This window comes from Protopterus annectens, chromosome 2.part0 (assembly GCF_019279795.1).
Source record: "Protopterus annectens isolate FY-2018-M chromosome 2.part0, PAN1.0, whole genome shotgun sequence".
In the NCBI taxonomy this organism is placed as follows: domain Eukaryota; kingdom Metazoa; phylum Chordata; order Ceratodontiformes; family Protopteridae; genus Protopterus; species Protopterus annectens.
Window position 1 is genome coordinate 252,458,519 of NC_056728.1, and position 17,600 is coordinate 252,476,118.

At 45.6% G+C, this 17,600-nt stretch overlaps 1 protein-coding gene across 1 annotated transcript in view; it reads right to left on the minus strand.

The window, feature by feature from the left end:
• LOC122792731 (cingulin-like) overlaps positions 1-17,600 on the minus strand; it is a 1,533,502-nt gene that overhangs the window by 955,703 nt on the left and 560,199 nt on the right. The gene's annotated exons all lie outside the window — the stretch shown is intronic.

The following is a 17,600-nucleotide window of genomic DNA, read 5'->3' on the forward strand; positions in this document are numbered from 1 at the left end:
CCTGGCGCCCAACCTTCCACAGAAGGCACACACATGCACAAACTCACACCTAGGGCCAATTTAGAGTGAACACCCAGAGGAAACCCATGCGACCACAGGGAGGACATGCAGACTCCGCACAGAAGGCACCCCAGCCGAGGATCGAACCGGAGAACCTCTTGCTGTGAGGTGGCAATGCTAACTGCTGCACCACTGCTGCCGCCCAAATACTTCCAAACAATGAACTACCTTTTAATACAAGCAACTATCTATACTACTCAAAAAATCAAGTAAATAAATTATTGTGAAGTTCTGAAGTAAAAACCTTCACATATCAAGACTGTCACAACAAGGTTCTTAATTAAGAGTCTCTTCCCCACCTACTGGTTCTTCTCTTCTGGGTGGGGTTATAGATTCCCCTGCTGTAGCATAAATTTTCCCTGACTACTATCTCCCCTAATCTGTGGGCACACATTTAATGCTTCACCCAGATGTTTAACCTCAGAAGTTTGGGGGCTCATCGCTACCTTAGGATGGTGATAATGGGTCTCATAGGAGGCAAGCAAGCCTCGAAGCTGCCACGGCAGCCCAGTAGGTTTAGCTTTGTTACATTAAGGTCCTGCCACTTATGTGCTGGAATGAAATAAGCTGAGAGTAGCTATAAAGCATGGTTACTGGGGTTGATCCTGCCCTTGTACCGACTTACTCAGCCTGGCTTACACTAGAACCAGACAAATGGTCTAACCCTAGCCACATGTCCTACAACACTAACCTGGAAAAAGGAGGGCAGGCTCAGTCTTGTCATTTCATCCCCACACCCGGTCAGCTCTAAAGTACAGTTTTGTACCTACCATAAATGTAGATGTCCGAGTGTATACCCTGCTGCAGTCATCACACTTGGGTTATCCTGCCGTCAGGCGGTCCCCATAGTAAAAAAAAAAAAAAAATATATACATATATATATATATATAGCTATATGGGAAAATAAAACAAAGGCACAAGCAAATACACCACAGAGGTAGTATAGAATAGAGTGGTGGAGAGAAGTTCAGCTAGTTCAGAGGGGATGGAGGGAGGGTAACCTGGACTGCAGCAGGGTATACACTAGCACATCTACATTTATGGTAGGTACAAAAAGTACAGTTTTGTACCTACCATAAATGTAGATGTTCGAGGATTCCATTGCTGCAGTCCTAACTATTGGGTATAGTCCGCATCCAGTCGGCCCGAATACCAGAGTATAAGGCTGACGTCGGTCAGGGCGCATTAGACTGACGTCAGAGCGTCAGGGTACTAATGCGCATGACCGACGTCATATCCTCAGTCTTTTCTTGCCCCAGATGTCAGAAGACCCTAAAAAGACAAGGCTCAAAATACCTGCACCAAAAATATATACAATACATACAAGACTATATACAAAAATAGCAGCATGTAAACTCACCTACACAACCACCCCTAAACACAGAGGGGAAGGAGGGAGGGTAAATTGGACTGCAGCAATGGAATCCTCGAACATCTACATTTATGGTAGGTACAAAACTGTACTATGTTCTTCGTTTCCCATTGCTGCAGTCCTAACTATTGGGTAGAATCCCAAAGCAGAGGTAAGGGAGGCTGGCAAATCATAAAGAAGTAGGAGCTGACAACATGCCTTGCAAAACAGCTGTGGCAAAACCAGCCCTAGACTTAGAGTAGATAGGAAGGTGATAATGCTTAGAGAAAGTATGCACTGAACTCCAAGTAGCTGCTTCCAAAATATCCTTAGTTGCCACCCCCCTTAGAAATGCTGTTGAAGTGGCAGTAGCCCTAGTGGAATGAGGCCTAATCCCAGCTGGAACCTCCTTGCCATGATGGGAGTAACAAAATGAAATGCAAAAGCCAATCCACCGAGAAATAGTTTGTTTTGACACAGGCTTGCCCTGTGAACTCAAAGCAAAAGAAACAAACAACTGCTGAGACTGCCTAAAATCCTTAGTCCTGCTTAAATAATAACGCAATTGCCTGTGTACATCTAAAGTGTGCAAAATCTTTTCCCCTTTATTTTGGGGGTCTGCATAAAACGTAGGCAAATGAATAGTTTGGTTTAAAGCCACACTAGAAACCACCTTAGGCATAAAGGAAGGATTAGTACGTAAAGATACCCTATCCTTATGGAAAATCAAAAAGGGCTCTACTGCCATAAGGGCCTGCAACTCAGACACCCTTCTTGCAGAAGTAATAGCCAACAGAAAAGCAGTCTTCCATGATAAGTATTTCAATTCAGCAGTAGCTGCAGGCTCAAAAGGTTGTAGAGTAAGTTTTTCCAACACAAAATTGAGATCCCAAGCAGGAGTAGGAGCTCTACGGGGGTCTTATATTCTTTGCCCCTCTAAGAAACTGCTTGAACAAAGGATGCGAAAACAAAGGTGGGTCACAATCATAGTGAGCTGAAATTGCTGCAGCATGAATCTTAATGGAAGAGAAGGACAAACCTTTGTCCAATAACTCAGTAAGATATTGAAGAGCCACACTCAAATTAGGCTCAGAAATCTCCAAATTCTTTGCTGTACTCCAAAATAAAAATCTCTTCCATTTGTCTGCGTACACTCTCCTTGTACTAGGTCTTCTAGCTTCCATAATCACATTTAAAACTTGTTGAGGAAGTTGAGACCTGCTGTGTTTCAACACAGAATATGCCAGGCTGTTAGATGAAGAGAGTGAAGCTTGACATTGAGCAGATGACCGTCCTTCTGAGATAACAGATGAGGAATCAGAGGTAAAGGCCATGGAGGCTCCTTTACCAGACTCCGTAGTAGTGGGTACCAGTGTTGCCGAGGCCAATCTGGAGCTATCAAAATCATCCTTGGCCTGTCTTGTCTGACCTTTAATAGTACCTTTGGAAGAAGAGGCAGAGGTGGAAAGGCATACACATGAAGGTTTTTCCAACTGAAAGACAGAGCATCCACTTTCCAAGCTGTGTGATGAAACCCCTTTGTGCAATACTTTGGCAGCTGGTGGTTTAGTGGAGAAGCGAACAGATCTATGTCTGGAGTTCCCCATGACACTGTCAATTCCTGAAATACATGAAGATCCAGTTTCCACTCGTGGGGATCCATGATTTGTCTGCTTAACACATCTGCTAAGGAGTTCTGTGCTCCTGGCAGAAACCTTGCCTGAAGAGTTAGTTGCAAGCTTAGCAGTCTCCCATAAAATCATTGCTTGCCTGCATAGAGGATAAGAATGTGTTCCCCCTTGCTTGTTGATGTACCACATGACAGTTGTGTTGTCTGTTAGAATCAACACCTGCCCTGGAAGAAGTAACTCCTTGAAAGCCATTAATGCAAACTGGACTGCTAACATCTCCTTCATGTTGATATGTAGATGCTGTAGTCTGGCAGGCCACTTGTCTTGTATCCACTTTCCATGTAGATGAGCTCCCCAAGCAATGTCCGAGGCATCTGTCGTTAAAATCTGACTTGCCTCTGGCCGGGTCACAGAGAGTCCCTTGTTTAGGTGACATTCCTGAGCCCACCAAAAAAATTCTGTTTGAAGGCAAGGTATTATTGGAATGACAGTGTCCAAATCCTGGCAGTGCTGTGTCCATACATTTTTGAGATACCATTGTAGCTTCCTCATATGCAGTTTGGCATTGGGAAGCACCAGAATACAAGATGCCATGAACCCTAATGCTTGAAGGACTGACCTTGCAGTCAGCACGGACTGATGAGATAGTTGATGGAAGTAAAGTGATAGACTCTTTTGTTTGTCCGGGGTTAAAAAGGCCATCTGGGCTGCTGTATTCAGTCTCACACCCAGAAAGCACATGTCTTGAGAGGGTACTAGACTGGACTTTATTTCGTTCACAGAATACCCTAGGCATCTTAGCACTGCTATAACATATTCCAGATGCTGCAGAAGGTCTCCCTTTTCTTGAGCCAGGATCAGGCAGTCGTCCAAGTAAGGATAGATTTGAATTCCTTGTAGCCTGAAGTAAGCTATCACTGGAGCCAGAACCTTTGTGAATACTCTGGGCGCAGTAGATAAGCCAAAGGGCAATGCAGAGAACTGATAATGAGAATTTCCAGCTCGAAAACGCAGATACTTCCTGCAACTTAGCCTTATAGGCACATGAAGGTAAGCTTCCTTGAGATCTAAAGTTACCATCCAGTGACCTTTGCCCAGCAGAGGTAAAAGTTGTTGTAACGTCAACATCTTGAACTTGGGAATGTCCAGATAAGTGTTGAGGAGAGATAAATCCAAAATTGGTCTCCACGTGTTCCCCTTCTTTGGTACTAGGAACAGGCGAGAATAAAATCCTAGGCCCCTTTCTGAGACAGGGACTGGCTGAATGGCCTCCATCTGGAGTAACTGAGAAACTTGCTTGTGAGCCTCTTTTCTTTGTGGAGGAGGAACGTCTGGCATGCATTTGAAAGGGGCATTGTGTGGAAATAAAACCTGTAACCGTGGTGAATGATATCCAACACCCATCTGTCTTGAGTAATTAAATCCCAATTTTCTTTGAAAAGAGACAGTCTTCCTCCCAAAGGAGCTGCCAGACGAGAATCTACTGGCAGCTGAAAAGGCAGGTCATTGGGTCTGTTTACGAAAGGACTGACCCCTGCCCTCACCAGAAGTCTGAGCAGGTGAACTCCCTGATCTAGGCCTAAAAGAACCTTGAGCCCTGCCCCTACCACGTCTAGACCTACCCCTAGACTGGGAATCATAAGCAGGATATGTCCACCCCTTAGCAGGCCAATTTCTACTAAACTTCGGTGGCTGCACCTGCAAAAAATCTTTAACAGTTTGCATAGACTTAGCTTTGTCCTCCATCTTCTTTAAAACTGCTTCCACAGGCGATCCAAACAACACATCAGACTGTAAAGGAGCATCCAAAATCCTAGTCTTAACATGCTCAGCTAAATTCTGATCCTTCAACCAGGCATGCCTGCGAAGAACAGAACTAGTAGCAGCCACCCTCGAGGAGGCCTGTACAGCATCAAAACCACATTGCAAAGAATGCTTACCCACTTGTTCAGACACATGAACCAAATCCAGCAACTCTTTACACTCAATACCGTTTGCCAAAGCATCCACCTTAGACTTCAATTGTGAAAGGAGATAATTTTGATATTTTAGCATGTGAAACTGACAATTCAACGCTCTCATGGCTAGAGTGGAAGAAGTATACACTTTCTTTCCCCACCTATCCAAAGCCCTTGCCCCTTTATCAGCGGGAACAGGATTTTTAACCACAGAAGCTTTAACACCTTTAGGCCCCTGAGAAACAGTTTCTGGGTCCGCCCTAGGACTCTTAAACAAATACTTATGAGCTTCGGGCACCCTATAATACCTATCAGGTTTAACAGGAGCAGGAGGCAAAGAGTCAGGGTTCAGGGAAGCCTCTGCAAAAACATCTTCCACCACATTCAACACAGGAGGAATAGCTAAGGGCCTATGCTGGGGTAAAAACAAGAATTCCCTAAGCCTTTTCCTGGAATCAGAGTAATCCTGGCCTTCCCATTTAAAATGCTCCCTCATGGAATGCAGAGTCTCTGAAAATGAGAAATCCTCAGGAGGAGTAGCTGTAGGAGTGGAATCATCCACATCAGAATCAGAATAAGTAGGATACTCCTGCAAGTCTTCCACAGAAGACTCTGAAGCCTCTGAACACTGTTCAAAACTATCAAACCCCGGTTCCACCCTAGGCCTCTTATCAGGCGGGGGCATAGAACCTCTAATCATAGTAATCAAATCTTCTGCCATTTTAAGCATATGTTTCTTAGGTACAGAACCCGAAATGCTAGGAGAAGCCCCCACAGAAGCTGAACTAGGCCTACCTCTCAAAGAAGTTTTGGTAACAGAAGGAGAGGCTCTAACTACCTTGGGAAGAGAGGGAAGAACAGTTACCTGAGAAGCCCCCTCAGCCTGGCCTACCTCCTGAGAAGGCACATCTTGTAACAGTAAAGTTTCAGCCTGAGACTCCATGGAAACTCCTGGCAAAACCTCTGGCTCCACTGAGCCTTCTAAAGAACCGACGTCCGGGACTGCCGGTTCATCAACCCTAGGCTTCGCTGATTTGTCCTTGCGCTTCTTGGACGAAGCGGGCGTCGGAGCATCCGACGGCATTTTATAATTGCAACGCTTCCCAAACACTAACCTGGCACAGTCTAACCTCCTCTTAATAGTGCGTTTGTTAAACCTAGCACAAGAGCGGCAACCAACAACGTCGTGCTCAGGCCCTAAACAAGGTATACACAAGGTATGGTAATCCCTATGAGGTATCTGTTTCCCACAAGAAATACAGTTATTCACTTTTTCTGACATCCGGTTAAATACTGAGGCAAGAAAAAAACAAAATGTTCCCCAACGGGGTACTTAGCCAACTCTGTTTCGGTCTGAAACTCCGGTTTCGGAAATATTTCAGAACGCCAACCTGCACTCGCAAAACTGCTTCTGCATCGGACCATGCGGCAAAAAAGACTGAGGATATGACGTCGGTCATGCGCATTAGTACCCTGACGCTCTGACGTCAGTCTAATGCGCCCTGACCGACGTCAGCCTTATACTCTGGTATTCGGGCCGACTGGATGCGGACTATACCCAATAGTTAGGACTGCAGCAATGGGAAACGAAGAACATCTGTACTATGTTCATCATGTTACCCTGCTGCAGTCATCACACACGGGTAGAATCCCAAAGCTAAGGATGGGAGGTGGAGTCAAACAGAGTTAGAGGAGGCTAGGTGGCCCTGCAAGACTGCAGTGGCGAAGCCAGCTCTAGTCTTAGGGTAAAGTGGTAAGTGGTAATGTTTGGTGAAGTTGTGTACTGAACTCCAAAGTTGCAGCTTCCAGAATATCCTTGGTTGGCACCCCCCTGAGGAAGGCTGTAGATGTAGCTGCTGCCCTGGTAGAGTGGGGCCTTATGGTAGCAGGAACTGGTTTTCCATGGTGGGTGTAGCAAAAACGTATGCAATGTCCTATCCATTTGGAAATGGTCTGTTTTGAGATAGCCTTTCCTTGTGATGCTGTAGCATAGGATACAAAAAGCTGGCCACATTTTCTGAAAACCTTAGTTTTATCCAACTAGTAACGTAGCTGCCTGTGAATGTCCAAGGAATGCAGGAGTCTTTCTCCTTTGTTCTGTGGATTTGGAAAGAAGGTGGGTAAATGGATGGTTTGATTTAGAGCCACACTGGATACCACCTTAGGCATAAAGGAGGGGTTAGTTCGTAGAGAAACTCTGTCTTGATGAAAAATGAGGAAAGGCTCTACTGCCATTAGTGCCTGAAGCTCTGAAACTCTTCTAGCTGAAGTAATTGCTAGAAGCAGGGCAGTCTTCCATGATATAAACTTTAAGTCAGCTGAGAAAGCTGGCTCAAAAGGAGGTAGCGTGAGTTTTTCCAGAACAAAGTTGAGGTCCCAAGTAGGTGTTGGTGCTCTCCTGGGAGGCCTAATGTTTTTGGCCCCTCTGAGAAAATGCCTTAGGAGTGGATGTGAAAATAAGGGAGGATCCGTGTTGTAGTGAGCAGAAATAGCCGAGGCGTGGATTTTAATAGATGAAAAAGAAAGCCCTTTGTGTAACATCTCAGTTAAATATTGCAGAATCTGAGGTATGTCAGGCTGAAGGGTATTTTGGCCTTTAGCTTGGTTCCAGGCGCAAAATCTTTTCCATTTGTCTGAGTAGGCTTTCCTGGTGCTGGGCCTCCTGGCCTCCAGAATAACATCCATAACAGCTTGTGAGAGAGGAGCTGGCTGGTTGCTTAGGTGATTTGCCATGCAGCCAAGTTTAAGGTTTTGAGCTGGCTGTGTAGAATCTGACTGTCTTGCTGTGTGAGCAGGTGGGTAATTTGTGGTAGAATCCATGGTGAGCCCTGGGCCACATTCCTTAATAGTGGGTACCAGTGCTGGCGTGGCCAGTCTGGGGCAATGAGTATCATTCGGGGTCTCTCCATCCTGACTTTCAGTAGCACCTTTGTGAGAAGGGGTAGTGGAGGGAAGGCATATACTGTTAGCATTTTCCAACTGAATGAGAGAGCGTCCACTTTCCAAGCTTGATGGTGAAAAGTCCTTGTGCAAAATTTTGTTAGCTGATAGACTTGTTTGCCAGCCCTCAAAACTATGTCTGGGAGCCCCCATTTTTGAGCTATCATTGCAAATACTTGTGGATCCAGTTTCCACTCGTGGGGATCCATGATGTTTCTGCTTAGGTCGTCTGCCAATGTGTTCTTTTTTCCTGGCAGGAATTGAGCTTGTAATTGAACTTGGTAAGCCAGTGCTGTGTTCCACAAGGTCATTGCTTGCCTGCATAGAAGGTAGGAGTGTGTACCCCCTTGTTTGTTTATGTACCACATTACTGTGGTGTTGTCTGTTCTTATGATAAGCTGTCCTGGATGCAAGAGGTCCTTGAAGGCTGTCAGAGCATTTTGGACAGCTAGCATTTCTTTTTGATTGATGTGCAGATTCCTTTGATCTGCAGTCCATATGCCTTGAACGCACCGTCCTGCCATGTGTGCCCCCAGGCATAGTCCGATGCATCTGTTGTCATAGTTTGCCTGGCTGGGGGTAGGGTGAAAGGCTGACCCTTGTTGAGGTGACATGCCTGTGACCACCATAGAAATGCCTGTTGAAGGCAGGGAATGAGAGGTATCATTGTTTCCAAGCTGTGGCTGTGTTGAGTCCATACGCTTTTTAGGTACCATTGTAATTTCCTCATATGCAATTTTGCAAATGGTATTAGTAGTATGCAGGATGCCATGAAGCCCAAGGCCTGCAGAATTTTTCTTGCAGGGAGTTGGGTCTTTGTTGTCATTGTTCTTAAGTATTGAGTTAATTGTAGTTGTTTGTCTGGCGTCAGATAAGCCATCTGGGCCGTGGTATTCAAGCTGGCACCCAGGAATGTCATATTTTGTGAGGGCACTAGTTTTGATTTCTTTTCGTTTACTGTGTACCCTATTCAACTTAGAAGATGTTTTACAAAAGCCAGGTGTTGTAAGAGAATGTCCTTGCTTTCTGCTTGGATGAGACAGTCGTCCAGGTATGGGTATATTTGAATTCCCCTTCGTCTGCAGTATGCAATTACTGGTCCCAGGCATTTTGTGAAGACCCTGGGTGCAGTAGATAAGCCAAAGGGCAGTGCAGAGAATTAGTAATGGGTTGAACCTGCAATGAAACGGAGGTATCTTCTGCAATTTTGTCTGATAGGGACATGCAGGTATGCCTCCTTGAGGTCCAACATTACTAGCCAAGCTTTCTTGCCCAACATGGGAAGAAGCTGCTGTAGTGTTAGCATCTTGAATTTGGGTACTTGCAAGTAGGTGTTTAAAACTGAAAGGTCCAGAATGGGTCTCCAAGCATTGTCCTTTCTGGGGACTAGAAAGAGCCTTGAGTAAAATCCTTGGCCTTGCTCTTGTGTAGGTACCAGCTGAATGGCTCTCATGTCCATGAGAGCTGTAATTTGTTTTTGTGCCTCTGCCCATGGATTTTGTGGCACGTTTGGCATTCCTTTTATCCTTGGCAAGGTGTGGAAATGGAATCTGTATCTGTGTGAGATAATGTCTAGGACCCATTTGTCCTTTGTGACGATGCGCCAGCTGTCTGCAAAAAGTGCTAATTTTCCTTCCAAGGGAGCTGCCAAGAGAGTTTTGCTTGGCAGTTTGAGGTTTAAGTCATTGTGTTTGCCTTCTTGTAATTTGGGACCTGTCTTCTCCTCCCTTCTGTGTTGCAGTGCCCCATTGGCGAGGTTTGTAAGGAATTTGTGCTTGTTCTCTGCCCCTTGGGCGCCTGTATTTACCCCTCTGTGGTCTGTCAGAAGCTGGAAAGGACCAATTTTTTGTTGGCCAATTTCTGCTGAAGCGTGGGGGTTGTACCTGTAAGAAATCTTTGACAGTCTGCATAGATTTTGCCTTATCCTCCATTTTCTTTAAAACCTCCTCTGCTTTAACCCCAAACAAGACATCCTGCTGTAAGGGTGCATCCAGTAACTTTGCTTTAACATGATCAGGCAGAGATTGTTCCTTTAACCAAGCATGCCTACGTATAACAGACCCAGTAACAGCTGCTCTAGAGGAAGCTTCCAAGGCATCAAAACCACATTGTAAAGTATGTTTTCCCACCTGTTCAGCTGCATGCAACAGATCTTGCATTTCCTTGAATTCAGACTGTTGAGGGTGCGTGCCCATCTTTTGTTTTATTTGAGACATTAGGAATTGCTGGTATTTAAGCATGTGAAATTGACAATTTAGTGCTCTCATTACTAGAGTAGCTGAGGTGTAAACTGTCTTCCCCCACCTATCTAGTGCTCTGGAGTCCCTTTCTGAAGGTACAGGATTTTTAGCCATAGACGCCTTGGCCACTTTGGGACCCTGGGAGATTGTCTCTGGATCAGCAACAGGGCTTTTTTAAAGGAATTTGTGTGAGTCGCGCACTCTATAAGTACCTATCTGGTTTGGCTGGAGCAGGAGGTAGAGAATCTGGATTTAGACTAGATTCTAAGAAAACATCCACAATGTCCAAAATTGGGGGGATAGCAAGTGGTCTGTGCTGGGGGAGTAAAAGAAACTCTTGGAGCCTTTTCTTTGAGTCGGAGTAGTCCTGACCTTCCCAGTGGAAATGTTCCCTCATGGTATGTAAGGTTTCCCCAAAGGAATAATTTTCAGGGGGAGAAGCTAAGGGTATGGAGTCTTCTGTTTCTCAGAGGAGCCTGAGGAAACAGACACTTGATCAAAGGAGGCATAATCCTCCTCTTGTCTAGGCCTTTTGTCGGGAGGGGTGGGGTGGGGGGGGGGTGGGAACCCCTGATCAAAGAAATCAAACCCTCAGCCATTTTAAGCACCTGTTTCTTACACATAGGGCCTTGACCTGGAGTCTGAAGTGAAGGCTTTTTTGGTTTTAGAGGAGTCTTAAGCTTAGCATAAGATTTTATGGTGAGAGTAGTCGGTCTGAAGACACCTTCAGAAACCGAAGGTGTTTCCACAGCACTGGCTTCCCCTACTGCAATGTCGTCGGTAGGGCCTAAAGAAAATGGCTGCGTCTGCCTAGAACTCTCTGCTGGAGGATCCGAAGCGGTCTGGGGATCCAATTCAGCGGTAGCCAGGGGCTGCGTAAGTGCCTCACTGAAAACCGGAGAACCGGCGACTGGCCCAGCCGAGGCCTCGGAGTCTGGCTTGGATCTAGGCTGCCTGCCTTTATCTTTGCGTTTTTTATGCACGCTGGTAGTCGGTTGCTCCGACGGCATAGTGTAATTAAATTTTCTACCATAGTGTCGTGCGAAATCAAAGCGTCGCTTTATAGTTCGCTTATTGAACCTAGCACAAAACCGACAACCAGTGACGTCGTGGTCTGGGCCTAGGCAAGGTATACAAAAAGAATGAAAGTCCTTATGAGGTATTTGCTTCCCACAAGTAATGCAATTGTTAACTTTTTCTGACATCGGACTGAGGCAAGAAAAGGTTCCCCAACGGGGTACTTAGGTTTGAAGACTTTGGACTGAAACTCGATTCGAAAATCTCAGGTGTCGGCCGACCAGCACTTGCGAACTGCTTCTGCTTCGGGCACCGCACGGCAAGAAAGACTGAAGAAAATGGCATTGGATGCCTCTGATATATCCCTGGCGCTCTGACGTCAGGGAAGAAGCGACAGCAACTGACGCCGGACCAAGACTTTGGAATTCGGGCCAACTGCGGGACCGCCTGACGGCAGGATAACCCAAGTGTGATGTCTGCAGCAGGGTAACACGATGAACATCAGGCATCCATGAAGCTAACTAAACTCAATCTTCATGGGTCATATGCAGGGATTTATACCCTTCTAAGCCAACACAGCTAGCTTTAAGTAAGAAGTTCACAACAAAAAGGTTCAACAGCACTCAAGCCCAGAGAATTAGGAACAAAACCTACTGGACCTGCAGCAAGTGTAGAGGGTAACCAGAATGCACACAGCAGTGTACCACAATTCAACCAGTGTCCAGCACCACTTCAGCCTCTAAAAAGTGCAGAAAAATGAAAGTTATACGCTTAGCAGAATGCCAGATTATTATTGTCCTCTCCGTCCATTTTGACTGGTTGTGTTATGAATATCACGCGAATATGAGATGGCAAATTTTGCACAGCTTTTCCAGTGCTCTTCCCTTTCCTCTCCCATAATGTTATGCAAGAGGGTACTCCTCAGACTAAGTTTATTCCAAAGGAAATAAGGGAGCAAATGGTATGGCCAAGAACAAGGCTTCGGGTACAGGTCTTCTAGGTTCCTCCAGGTATAAAGACAACTTACACATTGGAAGGGGAAAAGGAGGGTAGACTTTCAAGAAAGACAGAGCGACTACAAGAATTAAGTATTATGGTAAGTACAGAACTTTAATATTCTGCGTTATCCCTTCCTGTTCACCTCATCTGGCTGGTACAGATTCCCCTGCTACTACAACTACTGGGTGGCATCATGGAAAGATAGAGTATGGTGAAACTGCTGGCTACTCCGGATCTGGACATGTGGTCCACCTTATAATGTTTGATAAAGGTTTGCACTGACAGACCAACTTGCTGTTGGTCAAATATCATCCACAGTGAAATATCTGAAAAAAGGCAGTAGATGTTGACATGAATCTACTGGAATGAGCTCTTGGCTTGGTAGAGACAGATAAACCCTTAGAAGTATTAACAAAACTTATGTACTTACTATAACAATCCATTTATGTTGTCTGCTTCAGTCCTTTCTCATTGGATAGGTTGTCGGATCTGACCTAGGATCAGACTGCAGCCACTGCAGACTTTAGGATCCATAGCTCAGGCTTCTCCCTTAGCCACAATCCCTCCTATCCCCAACATCACCTCTGATCAAGTCTGACTGCGACTCGGAGACAGACCAGAGCAAAACACATTGACAGATAGCAGTCCTATTATACCTAGAATTTCATGCAGTAGTACTGCTTTGGGGTTAAAAGACTGCAAGACTCTTCTTAGGGGGCAGACCATACCATCACACCAGAAAGCACGGGAACTATCTTCCACAGAATGGAAGGGGGAAGGAGGGCAGTGAGTTGGAGGACAAAAGCAGACAAAACAGAATTTTCATTATGGTAAGTAGATAACTTTCATATCTAATGTTGTCTCACTGATCAGTTTCTCAACAGATGGGACAGAGTCCCCAGCTAATTAGTCTTGGGGTGGTGTCACTGAAGGGCATACTCCAGAGGATGACTGAACCAAAAGCCATCCTATTCCTGGAGATCAAATCACTCTTATAATGAGAAATAAGCATGTGAACATTGGACTAAGTGGAAGCTACACATCAATTGAGGCACTGGAAAAGAAGGCTGGAGAAGCTGAAACAGACCTAGATGAAGGAGCTTTAACTGGTCTAGATAGGGTCAAATCTTTTTCTTTACAGACAAGGGAAATACAGTTGGATAACCATCTTGCCAAGGATACTTTTGAAATTCTTTGGACCATTTTAGCTTTAGAAAAGGAGATAAATAGTTGATTTGTCTTCCTGAAGTTTTTGGTATGATGGAGGTAGAAACAAAGTTGGGAATGGTCATCCAGCAACTGAAGCATATATTCACCTATAATTGAAAAATTAGGAAAGAAAACCAGAAGACAGATGCATTGGCTCAGTAAGGCCTCCGATGCTACCTTGGGGAAAAAGGATGGATTGGTTCTGAGGTACAGCCTATCTTTGTGGAAAATAAGGGGGCTTATAGTTCTGATGCTCTCTTTGCTGAAGTTATTTCCACTAGAAAAATAGTTTTCCAAGACCAAATTTGATCTCCACCATGGCAGCAGGTTTAAAGGGTAGGTGGGTTAAAGCTTGAAGAATAATGTCCATATCCCAAGGAGCAGTAGGGTTCTTAAGTGAAGGAGGGCTGTCAGAAGGTGTCCCTCATAAAACCTCTGACAAGTCTAAGAGAAGCTAAAGTAGCATGATTTTCCTCAACATGAACATTGGAAATTGCCTCTAACTGGATTTTAATTGTAGAATAACTGGCCCCAGCATGGAAAATAGATGCTAGAAATTCTAAGACTGTAGGGAGAGTGGGCTGAAAAAGGATCCAGACTCCACTTACTTTTGTAAAATTTCCTGGAAGATGCAAGAATGTGAATTACTGGAGAAGACAGCCTGGACTGAGTAGCCATCAGTGGAAGTGGAGAAAACACTCGAGGGCCTGAACTTCCAGGTGAAACATTCCATATGGTTGAGAGAACACCTTGATTCATATCCAGCACTCTGGGGTGGGGTGACTCAAATGAGACAACAGAAAGGGAAATCAGATCTGTCAAGGCCAGAAAGGGGCAATGAGGAAGACACATATCTTCCTCTCTGATGCTTTCTGCAGGAACTTTGGAATCAGAGTAGTAGGGGAAAAGGCACAGACGAGACCAGGAGGGACAAACATGCATCAGAGCATCCTTGAGTGACTCCACCACTTCCAGGGGAGCAGGGCTAACAACCTGTTGCACTTGGTGTTGTGAGGAGAGGTAAAAAGATCACTGCATGGCCAACCCATATTTGAAAAAAATGTATTCCTCCACAGTCGGGTTGAGAGACCACTAGTGAGGTAGCAGGATAGACATGTTCAACCTGTCACAACATTGGACTTTCCCAATACATATATTAATACCACAAAGCAATCAGAAGATACCACACACTGCCACACACTCATCGCTTCTCAACATAACGGATAGGAATGTGTCCCCCCCCCCCTTGTTTACTGATGTACCAGACTACTGACATGTTATCCGTCTGGGTAGAAATCAGCCCTAGGAGGAGGTCATCCTGGATGGCTCACTACACTAGAAGAACTACCCCATCTCTAGAACACAGCTGTGGAGACTGGCCTGAGATGGAGGCCACTTACTTAGACCGTCTTTTCCATGTAATGCACATCTGAGGTCACAGTGGCCTTGGGGCAGGGAAATACAAATGGATGGGCTTGAGATGCCTTGGGACACTGACTCCACCACATTATATGCATCCTGCAAAGGTTTGTCAAAAGATTCCGAAAACTCGTGAGTTGATACCGGATGGAGCATTGTACTGAAAAAGTGTCCACAGTGGAACTCTTGTGTAATATTTAGTTAGACAAACAGGTGTGATGGAGGTTGCAATCAATCCCAAAAGCTGGAGAACCAATCTGGATGGTGGTATTGGACAGGACAGAACTTGTAGTGCCTGGTTTCGCAGAGTGGACAATCTGTTCTCTAGCAGCTTTGCTATCCTGGTTGTGGTATCTAGATGGGCACTTACAAATTCCAAAGTCTGTACTGGGAGAAACTGAAACTGGACTAGATTTCTTGTGATCCCCAACTGGCAGCAAAGATGTAGTAGATCATGTCTCTGGTCAGAAGAGACCTGGTAGGACCAGTAATGAGCTAGTCATCTAGGTACAGGAGCACCTGGAACCCTTGCAGTCTGAGGTGAGCTGTGACAACTGCCTTACAGTTGAACACCCAGGGGCTGTAGTGAAAGCAAAGGGCAAGGCTCTGAACTGAAAGTGACTGGTTCTCAGATAGTAGTGGAGAAACCTTCTGGACCACTTGTCCATCAAAAGGTCTATCGAGCATATCCAGTCATTCTTCCTTAACAAGGCAGGACGGCACATGTAAATACATGTGTTTGACATACTGATTGAGATGACTGAGGCCCTAAACTGGCATGAGAGCCCCATTCTTCTTTGGCCCCAAAAAGAATCTTGAGCAAGTCTCAGATCTATGTTGGTCTGGTGGGGCCTCCTGGATGACCACTTGTCTAGCAGCTTTTTTATTTCTACAGCAGCTGGTTTTCTTTGAGAGGGTGGAACATTTGAGAGATTATTTTGATGGAGAAAAGTAAAGAAATGGAATGAGTAGCCGCTGGTTATGGCGACCTGCACCCAGATATCTTTGATGACTGATGGCCAGGACCCAGGGTGCAGCCGAACTCCCCTCGACTACCTCCAGAGTATGGCAGCCAGGCAAACATTCAGTAGCACCAAAAAGGCCTCTCAGAGAATGGACCCATGAAGCCTTGGTTCTGTGGGCCAAGTTCACCATTAAAATTCACCCCTCTGCCTGGGATGTCTATCTCCAGGAGTGTCAGGGAAAACCTTTGAGACTTCCAGAACCACAGCTTCTTACCTCTGGTTTCCAGAGAAAGACCTCTGGGAGGTAGAGAACCATATTGCTATGGCAGAAAGGGTTTTCCCATCTTGCTCACTTCTACAGAGCATGTCCTTGACATTTGGTCCAGAGAGTTTTGAACCACTGAAAGGGACATTGTCAAAGGATGTCTTGAATGGCTCTGAGGTCACACAACTGCATCCAAGAAGGTCCTCTTATGACAATTCCTATACCGGCAGCTCTTGCAACGCCTTCAGCTGTGTTGTAGATTAGATGCATGAAGGCATTTGACAGGGACTGTGAGGTGGCCAGCTACTGAGTCCACAGTTTTCCTGTTCTCTGCAGACTTGGAGCCCGAGAGAGATATGGACAGCTCCTTAGTCAAAATCTCTCTGAAATCCTGTCATGTGTGAGAGAATTCAGCCCCCTTAAAGCAAAGGTATTGGAGGCATAAACTCACTTCCCAAACCTGTCCGATGCACTAGACTCTCTTTGGCCAGCTCATTTTTGGTGGCTGCCGCTACTGCCACAGTGTCCACCCCAACATCCTTGGTCCAATGCTAAGATCTTTGGTGCAATAAACTTATCAGGTTTATACACAGAATAGGTTCTGCAACATCTGGCTCCTTACAAAACCACCAAGAAATTAAATCCACCATCTTGTTGGCAGAAGGGACCACCCAAGTAGTAGCTGAGCCAGATCTGAAGGCCTCAAGAAACCCTGATTCCTTTTGGGAAGGGGTGGGTTTTGGATCACCAATTGCCTTCTGTCTCAGAAGCCTGAGGATCTCCCAAAGTGAAACATCCTCGAGTGGTGATCTGGGGAACCCTTCCTCTTCATTGAAATCAATGTTTTCAATGACTGACTCCTTGGGTAGTTGACATGCTTCCTTTTGCACATACATGTTTCCGAGGGGTCTCTGTGGTGGGATATTCCACAGAGGACTCAGAAGGTTGAGGGTAATTCCTGAATGTGTACTGTCTCAAGGCTCAGAGGAACTGGCTGTCTTGATGGGCTAGGAGGAACAAGATTAGGACCAAAGGCCTTTCGCTGGCGGATGGGTGGGGTCATGAAACTAACGGAAGTCTGCTCACCAGAAATAGGGAGAGCCCTCGATTGCTTAGAAGGCAGAAGCTGAAGGAGTAACCAAAACAAGCCCAGTAGGAACTGAAGATTTCAAATTAGGCTAGTCATGGAAACCGATCAGACACTGCTCTGGGACCGACACTTGATCCGAGCTATCTAGCGCCTAAGGTTCCAAGAGTAAGGGAAGGCTCTGATAACCTCAGACTCAATCCCTGACCCCCGGAACCAGTACAGATGGTTTAGCTCCCAATCCTTCCTAATCCAAAACGTACAGAACTGGTCAGATCAGAGATGCTGCTGGAGTGGAAACAGACCAAGACTTCAGATCAGATGAGGACAATCCCTCGGAAAACTCTGATCCAAAGTCCCTGAACCTGGAAGGTGGCTTGAGGTTGGAGCCAACATAAGTAGGAGGGAAGGGGAGAAGCTCACTAGTCCAACAGGGGTCAGAGCCAGGAGAACCCCCCC